General features: G+C 44.1%; 1 long non-coding RNA gene across 2 annotated transcripts in view; it reads right to left on the minus strand.

Moving 5' to 3' along the window:
• The window catches only part of LOC144772041 (uncharacterized), a 152,020-nt gene that overhangs the window by 78,866 nt on the left and 56,592 nt on the right, over window positions 1-16,562 (minus strand). For both annotated transcript variants that reach the window (XR_013599613.1, XR_013599614.1), the window contains one exon: window positions 6,059-6,184. This is a non-coding gene — a long non-coding RNA (uncharacterized LOC144772041). The remainder of the gene's footprint in view (window positions 1-6,058; window positions 6,185-16,562) is intronic.

Below are 16,562 nucleotides of genomic sequence, written 5' to 3' on the forward strand. Positions count from 1 at the left end.
TGGATTAAGAAATCAAATGAAAAAATGAAAATTTGATGAACACTTAATAAATATACTTTAAAACAAAGTGGAGTCTGTCTTCGACGAACCTCAGTGGAGTGCCCACAGCAGGGACAACAGATTAACGACAGTTTCTGTCATTCGATTTCGAGCAGAAGGAGAAGAAGTAGGTGTAAAAACAGGAAAGTTAAAATCTTGAGAAAAAGTAGGAACAAGAGCAGTAGGAGTCTGAGATGGAGAAGCAGAAGGCAAAGGAGTTTGAGGCAAAGCTGGAAGCAAAGCTTGCGACCCTAGAGTGGGCAGCGCAGTAGGAGGCAAAACCATCTGTGGAGCACCGGGTGGCTCAACAACAGCAGGAGGTTGAACAACAAAGGGTGGAACAACCGGGGGTAATGGAGGTGCAGTAGCACCCTGCACATAAGGGGGTGGCAATCTCAGTAAATGAGACATCAAAGGATCTTTTTCAGGGTCTTCAGTCACTTTCGGAGGAGAAGATGGCAAGGCCGGATAACATTTATCTATGGCCATGGAACGCTGTCTATCTAAAACTTCACATACTCGATCTTCCTCATCTGACTTAAACTGCCTAGCAGCTTGTAGTACTGACATATTCTTATCTTTCCTATCTCTCTTTGCTTGCTTAATTTCTCACTGTTTGGCTTCCTTTCGCCAAAGTCGGAAAGAGTCAAACATTGCCGGCCGGGCTTTCTTCTTAAATAGCGCAACTTCCAAATTATCTAAAATATTTAATTCCATGTTGGGGCCATCGTAAGACACCATCCTTTCTAGTATAGCGGACCCATACTTCATTATAAGTAATAGGACCCACTCCGTGTTTTGAATAGAGCTCATAAGTCGGAGTTCCAACCGGAGGTATCGGACACGAATCCTCCAATCGGGAATCCCTGTTGCAACCACAACTAAACCATTTCCTAATTTTGCTAAGACCAGGCATCTTATAGCTCACTAATCTAGCTTCAAACTTCAAGGGGTTATCAACTATCAATACACTCGTAAATATACGAGCCCCTCGGCTTCGATTTTTGCAAAAATCAAATCAAATCCAAGAACCAAAACAAAGTCGTGGGAGCGACCCACTTATACTTAACCAAATATCTGTCACGCCACCAGAAGACCGTCTATCGTCTCGCTCTACAAAGGATCAATCAAGGGTCCAAGACAGGGCGACAGTCAGGGCAGCAGTCCTTCGTAGCCGTTGGAAAGCGGGAAGCCTCGCAGAAAAGACCTTCGGTCCACGTCAACATGCAGGGGTCAATGAAGTGGCGGCCTTCCTCCAGAATTTCCTCACGTGGCTCCTCACGATCCTCTGGCTTGGACCGGTACCGCTGAAGTCGAGCCCCACGTGGGCGCCAATTGAAGAACCGGGTTTTCTTAAAACCCAGCAGCGCCAGGGACACGCCCAAAGTCTTCGGGTTCACCTGTCTTGGCAAACAGAGGCACAGAATACTTCTAGGTGGCGTCAGAGATCAAATTTATTAGCTGCAGCTAGTAACAGTAATCTCAGCAATACAACACGGTGTACAACTCAAGAAACTGTTCAATTTTCATAGAGCAAGACATCGGTATTTATACACAATATTCTCATTATAAATGTACACCCACTGCGCAAAATTCTGACCAATAGGACACATTTTCTAACTGAGTATCACATTAACAAAAACCCAATTTACAGTAACCCAACTCAAAAGTTAATTTTTAGGAATGTCCCAAATTCAATTTCCACAAGCCGGACAAACCCATAATTGAAAAGCACAACCCATGTAATGAAAAGTCGTAAGGAAAGAAACAATGCAGATGCTGATTAGGATAAGATATGTGCAAGGAAACTAAAAGTTAACGAGGTCCTGAACATTGATTGGCAATCTCAGACAAGAATCAAACCAAGGGAAATTGGCTTCGCGAAGGGTCAGTTTCAGGTGAAGAGGTCAGCGCCCTGCAGTTTACTCACAAGTCAGAAAGGGCAAGTTAATATGTACATGGACAACAAAGCCCGTGCAACTTTGTTCGTTCGTTTACTTCCAAGGCCTACGTGAGGGCAACATAAAATGGCATCTCGAGCAACGCAAACAAAATGGAGTCCGGTCCCAAAAACCACGGAACCTCAGTAGAAGGCCCAAGACATGATAGCATGAGCCAGCTGTATGGGTGGCGTGCTCTTTCATGGTGAGGGTCTGTTCAAGGCGAACGCCAAGGTTTTTTACATAGGTTTTGGGAGCCGGGGGGGGACCGAAATCTGAGGGCCACCAGTCGGGAGTCCACAATAATCGGGCTTCCCGAAAAGCATTATTTCGGTTTTCCCCACATTACACTGTAGAAAATTAGTCCTCATCCATTGAGAGATGTTCCTCATCCCCTTGGAGAAAGCGGCCTGTACAGAGGGGGTAAACTTGGCAAAAGGAAAGAGCAGTTGGGTATCGTCCGCATAGGAGACAGGGGTAAACCCACTGTTCCTCAATAGGTTGGCCAAGGGAGCCACGTAGATATTGAACAAAGTAGGGCTCAAACAAGAGCCCTGTGGGACTCCCTTGGACAACTCTGTCGCGGCAGAACGATAGGGTCCGAGGTTAATCGCCTGAGAGCGGGAAGATAGAAAACTTGTCAGCCACTGAAGGGCCGAGTCTCTGAGTCCAACCTCTACCAATCTCTCGAGCAGAATACCATGGGACACCGTGTCGAACCTCCTGTTGGTCTCCCTCCCTGAGCCATGTAATGGCCCGGGGTCCCTATCCCCTGTGGCCTGACTGCAAGACAAGATCTCACCACCCAAGACACTGTGGGGCATATTTACAAGCCCCTAACATCATCGGAGCATCACTTTCTCTGACGCCCCGGTAGTGTTTCAGCATTCCCCACATTTACAAGGTAACGTACCTTGTAAATATACCCCTTTCCATTGCAGTCCTCCATAGGAAAGGGACGTGCAATGGGTGTTGCTGTGGGCGTTCCACTGTGAAACCCATTGCTTTTTGACGCTGTCCCAGATTTACAAGGCTGAGGGAGCACCAAAAACTAAGGCCAGGTAATATGTGATCTTAGAATGGCGCAACGAGGAGAAAATATTAATTTCTCCTCGTTGTTTGCTCTTTCTATGTGTGCTGCATTCTGCAGCATGCATAGAACGTGCAAATCACCATTACTGATTGTTTATGTGCGATTGTTCCTACACATAAACTATCACCTATGCAGTGCAGGCACCCTTGCAACATGGCGCAAGGGTGCCCCATGAGGCACAGGGTCAGACTGATTTGCATATGGCCATGTCTGAACTGGGGTGGCAGAGTGGGCTAAAGAACGGTGATGGAATAAACACAGATCTGTTGACTGGGTGTGAGTGTTTGATTGGTTCAGATGCTCCCTCCATCACCACCCCCTTTTGTACCACTTTGCACTGGCGCAAGGCAGCTTTTTTAGCACTAGGGCTCTGTATTTTTGTAAATACAACGCATCCCTGCATTTTGAAAATGTGTGGCGGAGCATTACCAAATTTGGCACAACACCGCACTGCGGCATTTTCTTGTAAATATCCGCCTGTGTGTTGATCTTGGTGGCAGGGAACACAACAGTGCTCCTGCTAGGCAGGATCAGAAAGAAAAGCTGTTAGGAATCGGGTGGGAGCAAACAAGTGAAGCCAGCTCCTTCTAGCACCCAGCATGAGTGATGGCCGTGAAGCCGACAGAGCCATGGGGGCCGTAGGGCAGCCCCCCAAATTATTAACAGGTGTGGGTGTCCCGGGTGGAACCGTTACACCCAAACAATAAAATAAGGAATGTGTCCCAAGGCTGCTAAAATGAAATAATAAATGAAAGACCAGAGTCCCTCATTTATTATTCACTGTTCCTGGCAAGGATCACCCCATAATGTCCATCATGGGCTAATTTACATATTTGTTCTTGCTTTTTGGTGCATCAATCTGGTCCTGGGGAAAACCATTTTATTATAATAATGTTGTGGGGGGGAGGGGCTGCAGCGGGTACAGCAGACCACAGAAATCATTTTTTTTAAGTAACCCTATGTAACCTGAGAAAGAGTTGATGGTGTTTTAAGCCCTTCTAAAGTTGCAACGTTTGCTGTTCAGCAGAGCTTCCTTGTGGTTGGTGTTATGGCTGCATTCACTTTTGTGCTCCTAAATTATATTGTAGACAAAGCCAATAATTTTGCTTTCATACATTGATGTGGGTCATCACTTGACAAAGCAAATAAGCTTGCATTGCATACTGATGTGGTGCTCCCTTGTGGAAGCTAATAGGCTTGCCTTCATATAATGATGTGGTGACTCTGGACAAAGTCACTAAGTGTATCTTTATATAATGATGTGGTGACCCTTGGATTGACCGATGATATCATCCAAAGCCGGGGACAGTTTGCTAAACGCTTCTGACAATGTATGATAGATCGTGAGCTACATCTAGAGCTATATTTCTATAGCTTCTATGATGCTAATTAATGTAAGCTTTTACAAACTGCTAGGGCATTCTTATATGGCTTGGGCATATGGGGTGTTTGGGTTCTCTGTGAAGAGTTGTACACAGGACACAGGCTGTGTGCAACAGGGGCTTCACCACCCTCAACATGGTTTGAGAATTTACAGGTGATGGGCTCCAAGTGAAAAGTAGTACAGAGGGCGATGGCTGTGTGTAATAGGGTCTTCACCACCCTCAGCAGGGTTTGAGATTCTATAGGTAGTGGGCTCTCAGTAGTAGTAGAGAGGGTGATGGCTGTGTGTAGTATGAACACGGTGACCTAATGGGGCTTGGGTGTCTGGGGGAGTCTTCCAAAGCAAGAGTTATATTTTTCTAAATAAAAAGCAAATGGCCCTAATGTGCAGGGAGATTTTTCCCTGGTGTGGGGGCCTGTCTATATTTTCCCATGCTTTGCATGTTGGACATGGAGAGAAAAAGTCAGCGACTGCGGGGCGATGGTTACTGTGACCTGGCAGCCCATTTGGTGGACTGGCTTCAGGTGAGAGGTTTGCATTGACGGAGCTGCAGAAGCTTCACTGGTATAAGCACATTGCTTCCCCCGACTCTAAACAGAGAAGGGGAAACTTGAGTTATGCCAATTTCCAGCAATGCTCCTGCTCCGCCAATCTCTAATGAGGCCCCAAGTTTGGGAGTATGGATCGGTGGTGAAGCGGTATCAGCACACAACTGATACTTGGGTCTTTTTATGTGAGGGGCAAAATGTAAATTCCAATTTTAAATCCTACAATGTAGATAATCTAAGGGCCATGAGCAACCAGGCAACCTGAGCAACAAAGAAAGTGATTTCCTAAAGGCCTGCAACTCACAATGGTCAGTAATTATTGTTTGACAACCAAGGCAAATTCCAAGACTATACAAGGTCTTTTGGTGCTGCAAAATTTTAAGGATATGTGCAGACCAGATGAGCGAGTTGGTGCTCTTTTCCTAGTATCACATCCTGTGTATTTATAAATTCCTAGCCTGGGCTGAAGTTAAAGTCTTGGCAGACACGTGTCCTGTCCCCGGGCACGCGATGGGGCTAATGTACAGTACCTCTGTTCATGCCATCCTGCAATTACAGCCCATGAGGTTTCTATTTCCAGGTCTGACTTTGAACTGGATGCCAGTGTTTACTTTCACCTGCTCGGTTTCTCGTTCCAATCAGTGTTTGATCAGTGTTTACTATGTTTCCCCCCTTATAAACAGCAGGCCAGCTGTGTCCGTCTGCTTTTCAGCATCCACCCAGATGTTCCTACTGCTCACAAAGAACATTGGTTCCTTTTTTATTTTTTAAACAATGAGGTCAGAAGAAGGTAATCGGACCCAGGATGCATGGGCAGGTGGCAATAAGAAACTGAACAAAACATATCTGAGACCATTCAATGTTTTGGATTAAGAGAAACTCACAGCCGCACCTGAGGGTTTTGATGAACGCGGGACAGGCCCCCAAGTCCCACAAGAGTTGATTCATCCCAGCACTTGCTCACACTGTTTCACCAGCATATCAGGCTTGAGCCCCCCTTTTAGGGTAGGGCACTAAATCATGGGGTAATGCAGCAATGTGGTAATACTCTTACCGGATCTTGAAGTGTGGCAATGCAGCACCCGCTGTACCATACTCTTTCCTTTACGTTTCCATTGGTTACGTGCTTATAGCTGGTGATGGTCATTCGCAGTATTTCTCTGTGTGCCTTTCTTTAAATCTGCAGGAGAGGTAGAAGTGCATGTTGGTTTGATTTGCACATACGTCTTTCATTTAAGCATAACTCTAAGTGACTGGTATACTCGTCGTTTTCACAATCCACCGTACCATTGAGCTGGGTAACAATAAAAATCTGCTATTTCACCTCCCAGAGACTCAAGACTTGGCTGAACATGCGCTTTACATATATGCGTTATGTTATGTTGCAGTCGTAAACAGTCCAAATGGCTGTTTGTGGCCACAAAGACAGTTTTTACTATGTGTTAAACCAATTTTAGGAGTCAGTACAATTTTAATGACTTCTATCATGGGTTTGCGACTCCATACTGCTTTGGTATTTGGATTGGGCCTATTGTAAGCTTTCCTTCCAAATACCGAATCGGTATGAGATGTATAAATGTTCTGCGACCGAAATCCGGTCAAAAAACATTGAAAAATTACTTACTCCCAAACTGATATGGCAACCCATTTGTAAAAGGGAAGTGGTCCCTGTATTTAAAAATAATCACAGACATGGTGGTCTACTGATCCATACAGCCACCATTCCTGTGATTGTGTTCAATTGGATTGAGTTGCATTTTGCCACCTACTTCTTTAATATTATTGAAGAAGATAAGATTGCAACTCAGTTAATTTGGAATTTGGCAATCCAACCTAACAGTACAGATTGATTAGCAAAATACCACTCTGATCGCAAAAGTAGTGGTCTTAAATTGTGACCTGAGAGCAAGACAGTAAACAAGAGCTAACATACAATTTTATGTTATGGCTTGACAGCTCAGCTGTCACCAGACAATTATGTGAGCATCACTAGAGAGGGGTTTTGGCTCAGCCCGCATGTTGGGAGCCAGGAGTACAAGTGTCGATTGGGCAGACGTTGTTGCTTCCACAAAAAAGTACTTGTCCTTGACAAAGCTGCAATCATTTTGTTTAGTTATCCAGCTGCCTGAGCTTGAATTTTCAGGGGCACAGACATGACATTGTAATGCTATTAAAGTGTTGTAGATAACTCTGTAATTTATAGTGTTTTTCTCTGGCATCAACACAGATTGGCGAGGGAAGTCATTAACCTACATTGATGTTTAGGTCTGGGTTGACACCTCAACTGTCACTTGACCTTTTAACCCACATCAATATTATTCCACAGCTCTTTGCTTCCACACAAATGCATTTCCATTACCATGCTATTTACTTGTAATGCTTCACATTACCAAACATTACATTAAATTTAAAGCCAGGTCTATTGGCATTGCCAATGGTTGTTTTCTTTAATTGCACAGGGCTATCTTATTTCCATAATGACCTTTGGGATAATGTCTACTTACACAGGAGCAGAATAACACCCGAGCTTGAGGACCAGTGTCCTGAATGAATGAATGAATTATGTTCTTCTTTTGCCCTCACCATAGACCAAGATGCAACTCAGCAACCTGCAGCATCCCAAATTTTTGGAAGATACAGAAAGTGAGACACATGAAGCTTCAGGGCCCTATAAATAAATAGATACAACTCCAGGTTATGGACTCACGACTACAACATTCTTAGATTTACTAACTATTAAAATTCACCAAGACCAGCAATTTGTGTTGATATGTCCCAAAACCATAGATTTGCAACATACTCCTACTTCCTCTAGTCTGCAGAAGGACGATCTACAAGTTTACCGTATCAAGAAATAGTTAATTGCACATTTGCCCCACATTCTGCTCGACACAGAAAATATTTTTCCTTGAAAAAGTCCTTACCCTACACCTCTACAAAATAAGAAGCTGTTGGGCAAACTGGCCATTGCCCCATTTCATGACACAACTATTTTTGCTGCCAAATGAGGTGCCAAAATAGAGTAGGTAAAGCATTGGGATCATCTGTGACTACCCACATAGCTAGTGTGTGTATCTGCAACATTCCTATGACAACCAATGAACCCTCCTGGGAACTTCCATTTCCATCCCCGCCTGCAGTGACAGTGGTGATTTGCATCTGCTTTCTGAACTGTCATTTCTATTCACAAAATGTTTAGTGAGTAGTGTATAAATTCTGCAGTATAATTTCCAACCCTGTTTGGTTTTGTTACATTGTAATAATGCATTGCACTGGAAAACGATTAGGCTAAATATATAGAAATTAAAAAAATCTCAATTCGAAATCTTAGTGCATTGCACAAGTGGGCAGTGAAAGTGACCACTACCTATTTGGTGCACTCTTTATGATTCTCAAGTGAATGTTAGTTATGATTATAATAACGCCATTGATAAAAAGAAGGGTTGGGGCAACCAAGAGTCAAACCTGTGATCTGCTCATTGAGTTTATTCAACACTAGGCGCTATACCCCTGAAACACGTGCGTCAGTGCAGTGCACTTATATACGAGGCCACTGGATTTATATGATACGTGGCTGCTGTGTTTAACGTACAACTGTCGATGTAATGCACTTGCCACATAATTCACCTTCTGCTGCATAATTTTCAGATTTTAGCGAAAAATATATCTAGCCAAATCGGATACAAAGTTGCAAACAGAAAGCACCATGCCATGTGCGGTGATGCATTGTGGGACGGCACTGAGCAAAGAATTTCTGGTAACTCTTCAAGCGCTGAATTTAGATGTTAAACAGGAAATAAAGATTAATGTGTTTTAAATGGAGAAAAAAAATCAAACTGCCACATTATGCAGCATAATTAGCCTTTTTCTCGCCGCATAATTTAGTCCCCCTGCCACATAATTGGATGATTCTCTGTTGCTGCATAACTCCAGGGGTCCTACCCAAATACCATAACATAACGTTCACCGTGAGCTGCCTGGCCTGGGTTGGCACCCCGGCAATTACTGGGACATTATGATCTTGCAAGTTCATCTTCACAAAATGGGAACAACCTCCTTTCTGCACAGCTCGCGCACCGCAGGAAACATGCCCGGGTCTCTCCTAATGACGAAGAATCACACGGAAGATGTGCTTCATATGCTTTGTTTCCACGACCCCGAGCAGGGCCATTATCATTCTCAAGTTTCAGGTCGTCCTCACCTCCTGATGCTTCAGTGAGTCACAAGAGAGCGCGTTCCCCAGGGGCGCGCGACGCTGGGCCCGGAGCCACAGACTTCAATCCCGCCGTGTGCCTTGTTGCTGATGTATCTGTCCCATACTCCGCCCCCGCGCCCCCCGGCTGCGACGCCCTATCAGAAGACTGATAAACGAGAGGCAGGCTGCCAGCTCCCTGATCTCCAGCAAAGTTCTGCTGTTGACCCTTCACCTTTCACGAGTCGCGAGATTAACGTCCGCTTTACATTCTGCGCGCGCCACGAAAAAGCGTCAGCTTCTCAGTGAGGTCCAGGCAAGGGAATCAGGGCCGGTCCTAGGGTTCATGGGGCCCTGGGCAGAATAGGAAAATGCGAGGCCCCTATAATTTGCATACGAGTTAACTTAACAGGAAGTGACATCATAGGAAGTCATTTAAATTGGCCATTAATTATATTGATATTGTTTATAGCGCATGCCAGTGTAGCACTGCCATCTGCAGCTGTAACAGTAAATAAAGCTAATTGGGCAAATTGGTTGAAAAAAGCCAGGTTTTAAGTTTTTTCTAAATTGTTTCAGAGTTTGCAAGGAATGAAATAAAGCTTCTGCCACTCCAGGTCTCTTTGTTATTTTAGGTGTTTCCACTGTTCCCAAGGGGGTTGATCGAAGAGCTCCCCAGGTGTGTACCATATGCATTTTCTCCAAGGTACTCAGGACCTATGTTGTGAGCAGTATACAGTGCCTTGAAGGCTACTTCCTTTCTAATGGTAAACTAGTGTAGCTCCAACAATACATGAGAGAAATATTTGAACTTTGAAATTCTCATTAAGAGATGAGCTGCTGTATTTTATAAAAGGTGCAGTTTATTCAGAGATCACAGATTATATGGCATTGTTGAAGCCTTTTTTCAAGAAGCTACTTACTGAGTTTGGATGTGAGTATAATGGTTAAAAATTAATAATACTTAGACAATGCGTACCTATATTTTACATCTGTATTAAATAGAAACACATTAAAAGATTTAACATTTGTTATTGTTCTATTGAATGGGATAAATGAATTTATGGAAAATGGGCCAATAATACTATCTTCTGCCATTTTTCAAAGTATTCTTGATGAGGGTGAAACCCCCAAACCACTAGGAAGTGTGAGGCATGCCTGGCACACAACAAAATATTAAATGTTACATTAGGAACCTCTGCATTTCAAAGTTCACAAGCTTCCCGGCATCCTACCACTTTGCATGGATTCTTCTCCTCTTACATCCTTGAATGTAATGCTCTTCACCTCAGCTCTTAATCTCTCTACCAGCCTGTCCGCATGGATTCTGCCCATTACATACATCTCTCCTCTTCCCTGTCTCCCTTTCTGCCAGCCCAGGCCTTTAATCTGGCTGAAAAACAAATGAGTGGGTCTCTAAAAGCGGTGTGGTCTACATAATTAAGGGTGTAGCTTAAACAGGGTAATCTAAATTTCTGTGATTCCACAAAGAGTACAATCTGACCAGTACTTTGTTTCCTCTCTGGGCTTTCCATGATTGAAAACAGAAATATAACACAACAACTCACATACACCTAAAACAACCAGGAGTATTGATTTTGTCAATGGTTGTTAGCTGTTTCGGATAATGAGTAACAACAAATTATTTTACTTTTACCTTGTCACTGTTTTGACCAATGAGTGCCTCCTTCACACACACTTGCACAGAATCACACCTGCAATTTGAATACTGTACTGTTGCTCTGTGTTCTCTGAAGAGAGGCCATGTATTGAATGATCATGCATTCTGAACACCTTTTTGATCCCCAGGTAGGCACAGTGAGAAAGTTAAACTGCCTTCGGCCTCAAATACAAAGCTCTCAATTGTAGCCTGTTCTAAAGACCTGGATGCGACTCAATACAAAGTGTGCACCATACAGGAGTATTATGCTGTGAAACGAATTACAGAAACACACATCTTGAAAATACCTAAGATTTTTAAGGAATGCAAAATTAAGTGAAGCACGTGAACTACAAACAGGAACTAATTTGTTGCCATGTATTACCCTAACATACATTGTCAGACTGAGACAGGAAATAGGCCCCAGCACCGAAATAAAAGCGGCCCCCATTAGTGAATTAAGCAGCTAGAAAAATATCTGTATTTGCAAATTATATCAGTTTTTAATTTGTAAAGAGATGCTGTATACGATTTTGTAAGGTATGGAAGACTGCATGTATTTGAGTTTGCTGGAAGCAATGTTTGTTTTAAAATATCATGAAAATCAACAGTACAAAAACGGCTCATGACCATAAAGCAGGCCTGTAAACATTAAAAAAAACACGCCTACATACTGACCTGACAGATTAGACCGTTGGGCACAGCCTGATTTGATTGCCCTATAGGTCAGTCCGACCCTGTAAACGTGTCATACCTCATTGTGCAGACACTAGACCAGTTTCTTTGCAGGCCAAGTTAGTACATGAATATAGGAAAAGATATGGGGGCCGTTTCAATCTCCGTTCTAATTAATTGCTGGGTCTAAGACACGTAAAGCCTTGCTCCAGCCACTTGTTAATGCTGTGTCTGCTCCTTTGCCTGCACCCCTTGTCTCACTGTCATACTCACACCTATCTGCCCCCCCCCTTTTTTCTCACCTCTATGCTTCCTTTCCCAATTTTCCCTCATCCTAGGTGAGCAGTTTTCAAGTGACAGGACGTCATTCTATCCTTTGTTGTGCGCCCTGCAGGATATCCTGCTTTTCATTCATGCAGGGGCAGGGCGCACTTCACACATAATGGCAGTTTAAGTATCTAAGAAATCGCTGCCATCATCATGCAGCTGCAGCGATTAGGCCCTGCTAGAGGGGCCAGCAGGGGAAATTGGTAGAACCTTTAAATTCTTAGGGGGCCCCCCGGGCCTCAAAACACCGAAGTCTTTAAAGGTGCGAGGCCCCCCTCCTGCGACCAGACCAGGGGGCCCTGGGCAGCCGCCCATGCTGCCCATGCCTAGCGCCGGCCCTGAAGGGAATGTCTCACCCTCGCTGCCCCCGCTCTTCCCGCCGTCGCTTAAAGTGTTGCTGCTTTTCTGTTACAGATAACAGGCAGTGCCGCGTATTTGCTCGTGCTGCCTGAGAGGGAGAGGACACGTGAGGTCGTGTACAGCCTCAACCCACTGTGCGTAAAGGCAAAAACTCCAAATATGCCTGTTCTCCAGTAGAAGGACTCGGACAGAAAATAGGCCTGGGCACCAACATAAAAGTGGCCTCCAATGGAGAATTAGAGAAGCAAAAAAGTGTCCCTTGTTTAGACACCTTATTACTGGGTGCAATATATGATTCCCCCTCACTCCCCTACACCTAATCGGTGTCCACGCACAGACATATAGCAGAACCAAATATATTTCATTTCTTCAAATTGCAATGAAGTACATGGCTTCTCCTAAGGCCACTGTGGAAATCCCTGAATAGTTTAGGGTCCATCTGTCTCAGAAAACCAAGAATGTGCCATACTACACACAATTAAAACTAAAATAGAAATCGACTGGCCTGTAGGGTCATATTCAACGGGAGTGTCCCCTCAGCCACCAGCCGTAATGGTTCAGGCCAAGATCAGCCCAAAATAAACCACTGACTGTGATGAATAGTGGCCAACACATTGGCAGTCGTAATGTCGACGTGCTTTTGATCTCGACTTACTGAATTATTGACATATGGACAATTTTTTAAGTCCAATATTAATGCCCTTCCTCCGTTTTTAGGACTGTGTTCGAATGCTTTTCCGCCCCAGTAGTAACATATCTGCTGGCATACATCAGAATACCGTCGTACATATATAGTTTCCAAAAATATCTCCATATTGGAGTTTATGTTCGAAAATCTACACCCCTTAGGGCAATATAGTAAGCGATGTTTTTTCATGCAATATTTCTGTACACCGTAGTTTGACATACAACCCCGATGGGTAGGTTCACACTAGGGTTAGTCAAACTTAGGGGCCGATTAGCCGCCATCCTGTCGTGGGAAGGGACTGTCCGCCATAAGGGCGGAGGTCCCGTGCATCGAAATAGGATGCACCCGCCACAGTGGCGGGTGCATCACGCATTAATAACATTGCGGCGGTCGGTGCTGAAAGCACCGCCCGCCGCAATGCTAAAAATGCAGGTTGTGAGTTTCAAAGCACAACATGACAGGTACCGCGCGGTGCCTGCCATGTTGTACTTTGAAACGCAGGGGGGTAACATAGGTACCCCCCATGTGCACCCTAACCCCCCCTTCACCCTGGGGGCCCGCAACAGGCCCCCAAAGCAAAGACAGTATGCCTTTCCACGGCAGCAATGCCGCCGTGGAAAGGCATAGGACCGCAGGCATCGTAATATGGTTGGCGGTGTCTCGCAGACACCGCCACCATATGTACGCACTTTTTCCGCCGGTCAAAAAAGGTGACTGGCGGAAAAGCGGCGGACGGTCTTCCCGTCTGCCGCGGATCCCCCAGCCATCCTAATGTGGCGAGGGGCCATTTCAGTGAGGATGGCGGACGGATTGCCCCCGCCGACTCTGACTCAAAACATTAGCGATTAAACATTCCTCTGAAAGACAAATACATGTCCGTACCAAAATATACCAATACTGGCCCTTGTAAATATTAATTTTGAAGTCTTAGGGAATCAATTAACTCAACCTTCTACTTCATTTGTGGCAAACTTGCAAGCAAAAACGTACACAGAGGGCCGAATCACATGGCTGGCTGGCATAAATATGGCAGCGCGTTAGTAAGAGCACCTTTATTTTAAAGCCTCTTTCATGCTCTCCGCTCCATCATACATTGACTTGCACATGGTGTAGTGACGGAACCTGCTGACGTCAGCAATCTCCTGATTCTTACACTCATGGAAGTGCAGTTGGCTTTGCATAAAAAAACATGGGTGGTCGCGTTGGAATGCCCAAGTACCACACACGGAATGCCTTCTTGGTGCAAAGTGGCACCAAACAGTGCAAAGTGCTATTTGCGCAAAAAAAATTACACTTGCAGGACTTTGTGGCAGCGCAAAATCTTTATAAATCAGCCCATTCATGAGCAGTAAAGTATGGAGCTTGCAGTTCAGAGAGGGGGCATTTCTTGATCTGCGTGTTGTGCATCTTTCCCCGTGGTAGTGTATAGTTAGGACTGCAGTAGGCATATTTGTAAATGTCAGCGTATTTGTAAAGCACACTGATACTCCAGAGTGTCCTGGCACTGTACTCATACCGCTAGGGAACCCTTCCTGGTTTTTCCCCGTGAAACGTCCACTCCTGGGCATCCCCAGGATGCAACCAGGCATCCCTAGCACTGTTGGGGGCCGTTGTGGAGACTAAGCAAGCTATTGCCCAGAGTTGCAGCGTGGGACCCATGCTTAGAGGAGGCACCGAGGCGAGAAATCAGGTCCGAGGAATTATGAGCCCAAGATCCACCAAGACCAGCCAAGGCAGGAATTGAACCCTGGTCCTGGGCCAGACCTCTGCATCAGGGTCTGCCGCTCTAACCATTGAGCCACACTTCTCCACTGCAGTAGGGGAAAGAGAGAGGTGCCATGTACACTTAGAACATTTTCCGTAAGCTCGCATTTGTTTTTTCCTCCTTATCTTCTATTTTTTTCTTATCGTTAGTAATTTTCTCTTTATTGCTCACTCTGTGTACCCATAGCTTTAGATAGGATTTACATCTGTTATATGTTTGCTTCTTTCTCGTTTAACGTACCATTCTATGAATGGAGCTAGTTAGTTGCCTGTCTATCACTCTCTTTAAATACTTAATTTATCAGTATCTGCCCTTTTGACCTGGGCCAGTTAGTTCAACTTTCCTATGCAGTGCACACATTGTGTTTTCTTTATCCAAGGCTCCTCAGAGGAAAAACGTGAATTAAAGACAGCTGTCTCTCCTAATTAAATTTCAAGTGCTTTAAGTTGTGGCTTTCTGTTTTGGCTACTTGTTTAATAGCATTAGAATGTAAATGGTCAAAACAAGGCTTTGAAGTCAGAGCCCAATGAGGAAAGCCTGCACTTCTTCGGACAAGCAGTTAGGGTCAAGACTCAACAAGACAGTATTGCCAAGCTGTAGCACTTCTCAGCGCCAAAGAAACTGGGATTACAATTGCTTTTTAAGTGAATTAATTTCAACTGCACCCTGGAAGATAAACACATTTGCGACGAAAATAAACAAAAAATTGAGGTCCTACATAATTTTTAGGTCAAGCCTAGAAACCGCATTAGTTCTTGTATGCCTCATCTAATAATAACAATAGACATAAGTAAAGAAAAACCACAAATATACATACTATACATACATAGATAGGTTTTGGGTCAGGCCTCTTCATCCATTGGTCTGTTCAACTGTCATTCAAAGTTTGCTTCTGCCCACCACAGCATTCAGCATCTGGCAATGGTTAAGCCCGATTCAGCCCCTGGCTCGCTTGCTCAGTGACTGCAGTTCTCCTGATCAAATGCCCACACCAGCCGGAAAAAGTGATATTTCAGTGCCTGGGCTGATGAGTTAGTAGTTTACGTTGCCTACGCTTTTTTTCTTTGAATTCTTTATACATCTTTACTAGGCAAGGTCAATCTTGTGTGTTTAAACTGTGCCTTCAGGTGGGATAGAATAATTCAACGACAGTAGTATAATGTATTTGTCCTAATAATACTCATATTTATATTATATTTACATTGAAACTAAATCGATTTCTATAACTATTCTATTCTAAGTACAGCTGCCTGTAAATAAGCACCTGAACTATTCTGATAAAATTGATTTTAAATGTTTATTATAAGCTTATTGCCCCAACTTTTAGGAGACACCATTTTGTTTGTTTTTCGTCTTTTAATTTTGTGGCACATGCTTTCCAGAAAAATAGAAAAAACCTTAACTTTCACAAGAACTTGCCAAGGCAAGAGCCTTTAGCCTTGCTTATGCTTGTTTTTGTTTCCTATCGTTTTTTGACTATCATTGATTTCTGGGGATTTAAAAAGCTTCCTAGAATTTGATTTAAAGAAAGCAGTATATTGCATAAAAACAACTAAAGCCCCAATGTTTAATGCAGAAGCATTACCAAACGTGTGATAAACAAAAATGCATTAAAATGATATATTTGAAGGAAAAGACGGCAACACGAGGTATTCCACCACCTCATGATTCAAGGGTATCAATGGTTTCTACCTCTTCAACACTGAAGAGCATTGAAATGTTACCAACTGCTCTAGCCATCAGTCAATCACACAAAGTAAGCCTCCTCGAGGAACAGCTTCCATGCTGCGATTTGCAGCGTTGGGCACTGTAGGGAGCAGACACCAGTGTCATGGATATCTCCATGTTCCCAGTGACGTCTTGTTAGCAATGTCCTACTATTTTGGCATTA

Source organism: Lissotriton helveticus, chromosome 8, assembly GCF_964261635.1.
Source record: "Lissotriton helveticus chromosome 8, aLisHel1.1, whole genome shotgun sequence".
NCBI lineage: Eukaryota > Metazoa > Chordata > Amphibia > Caudata > Salamandridae > Lissotriton > Lissotriton helveticus.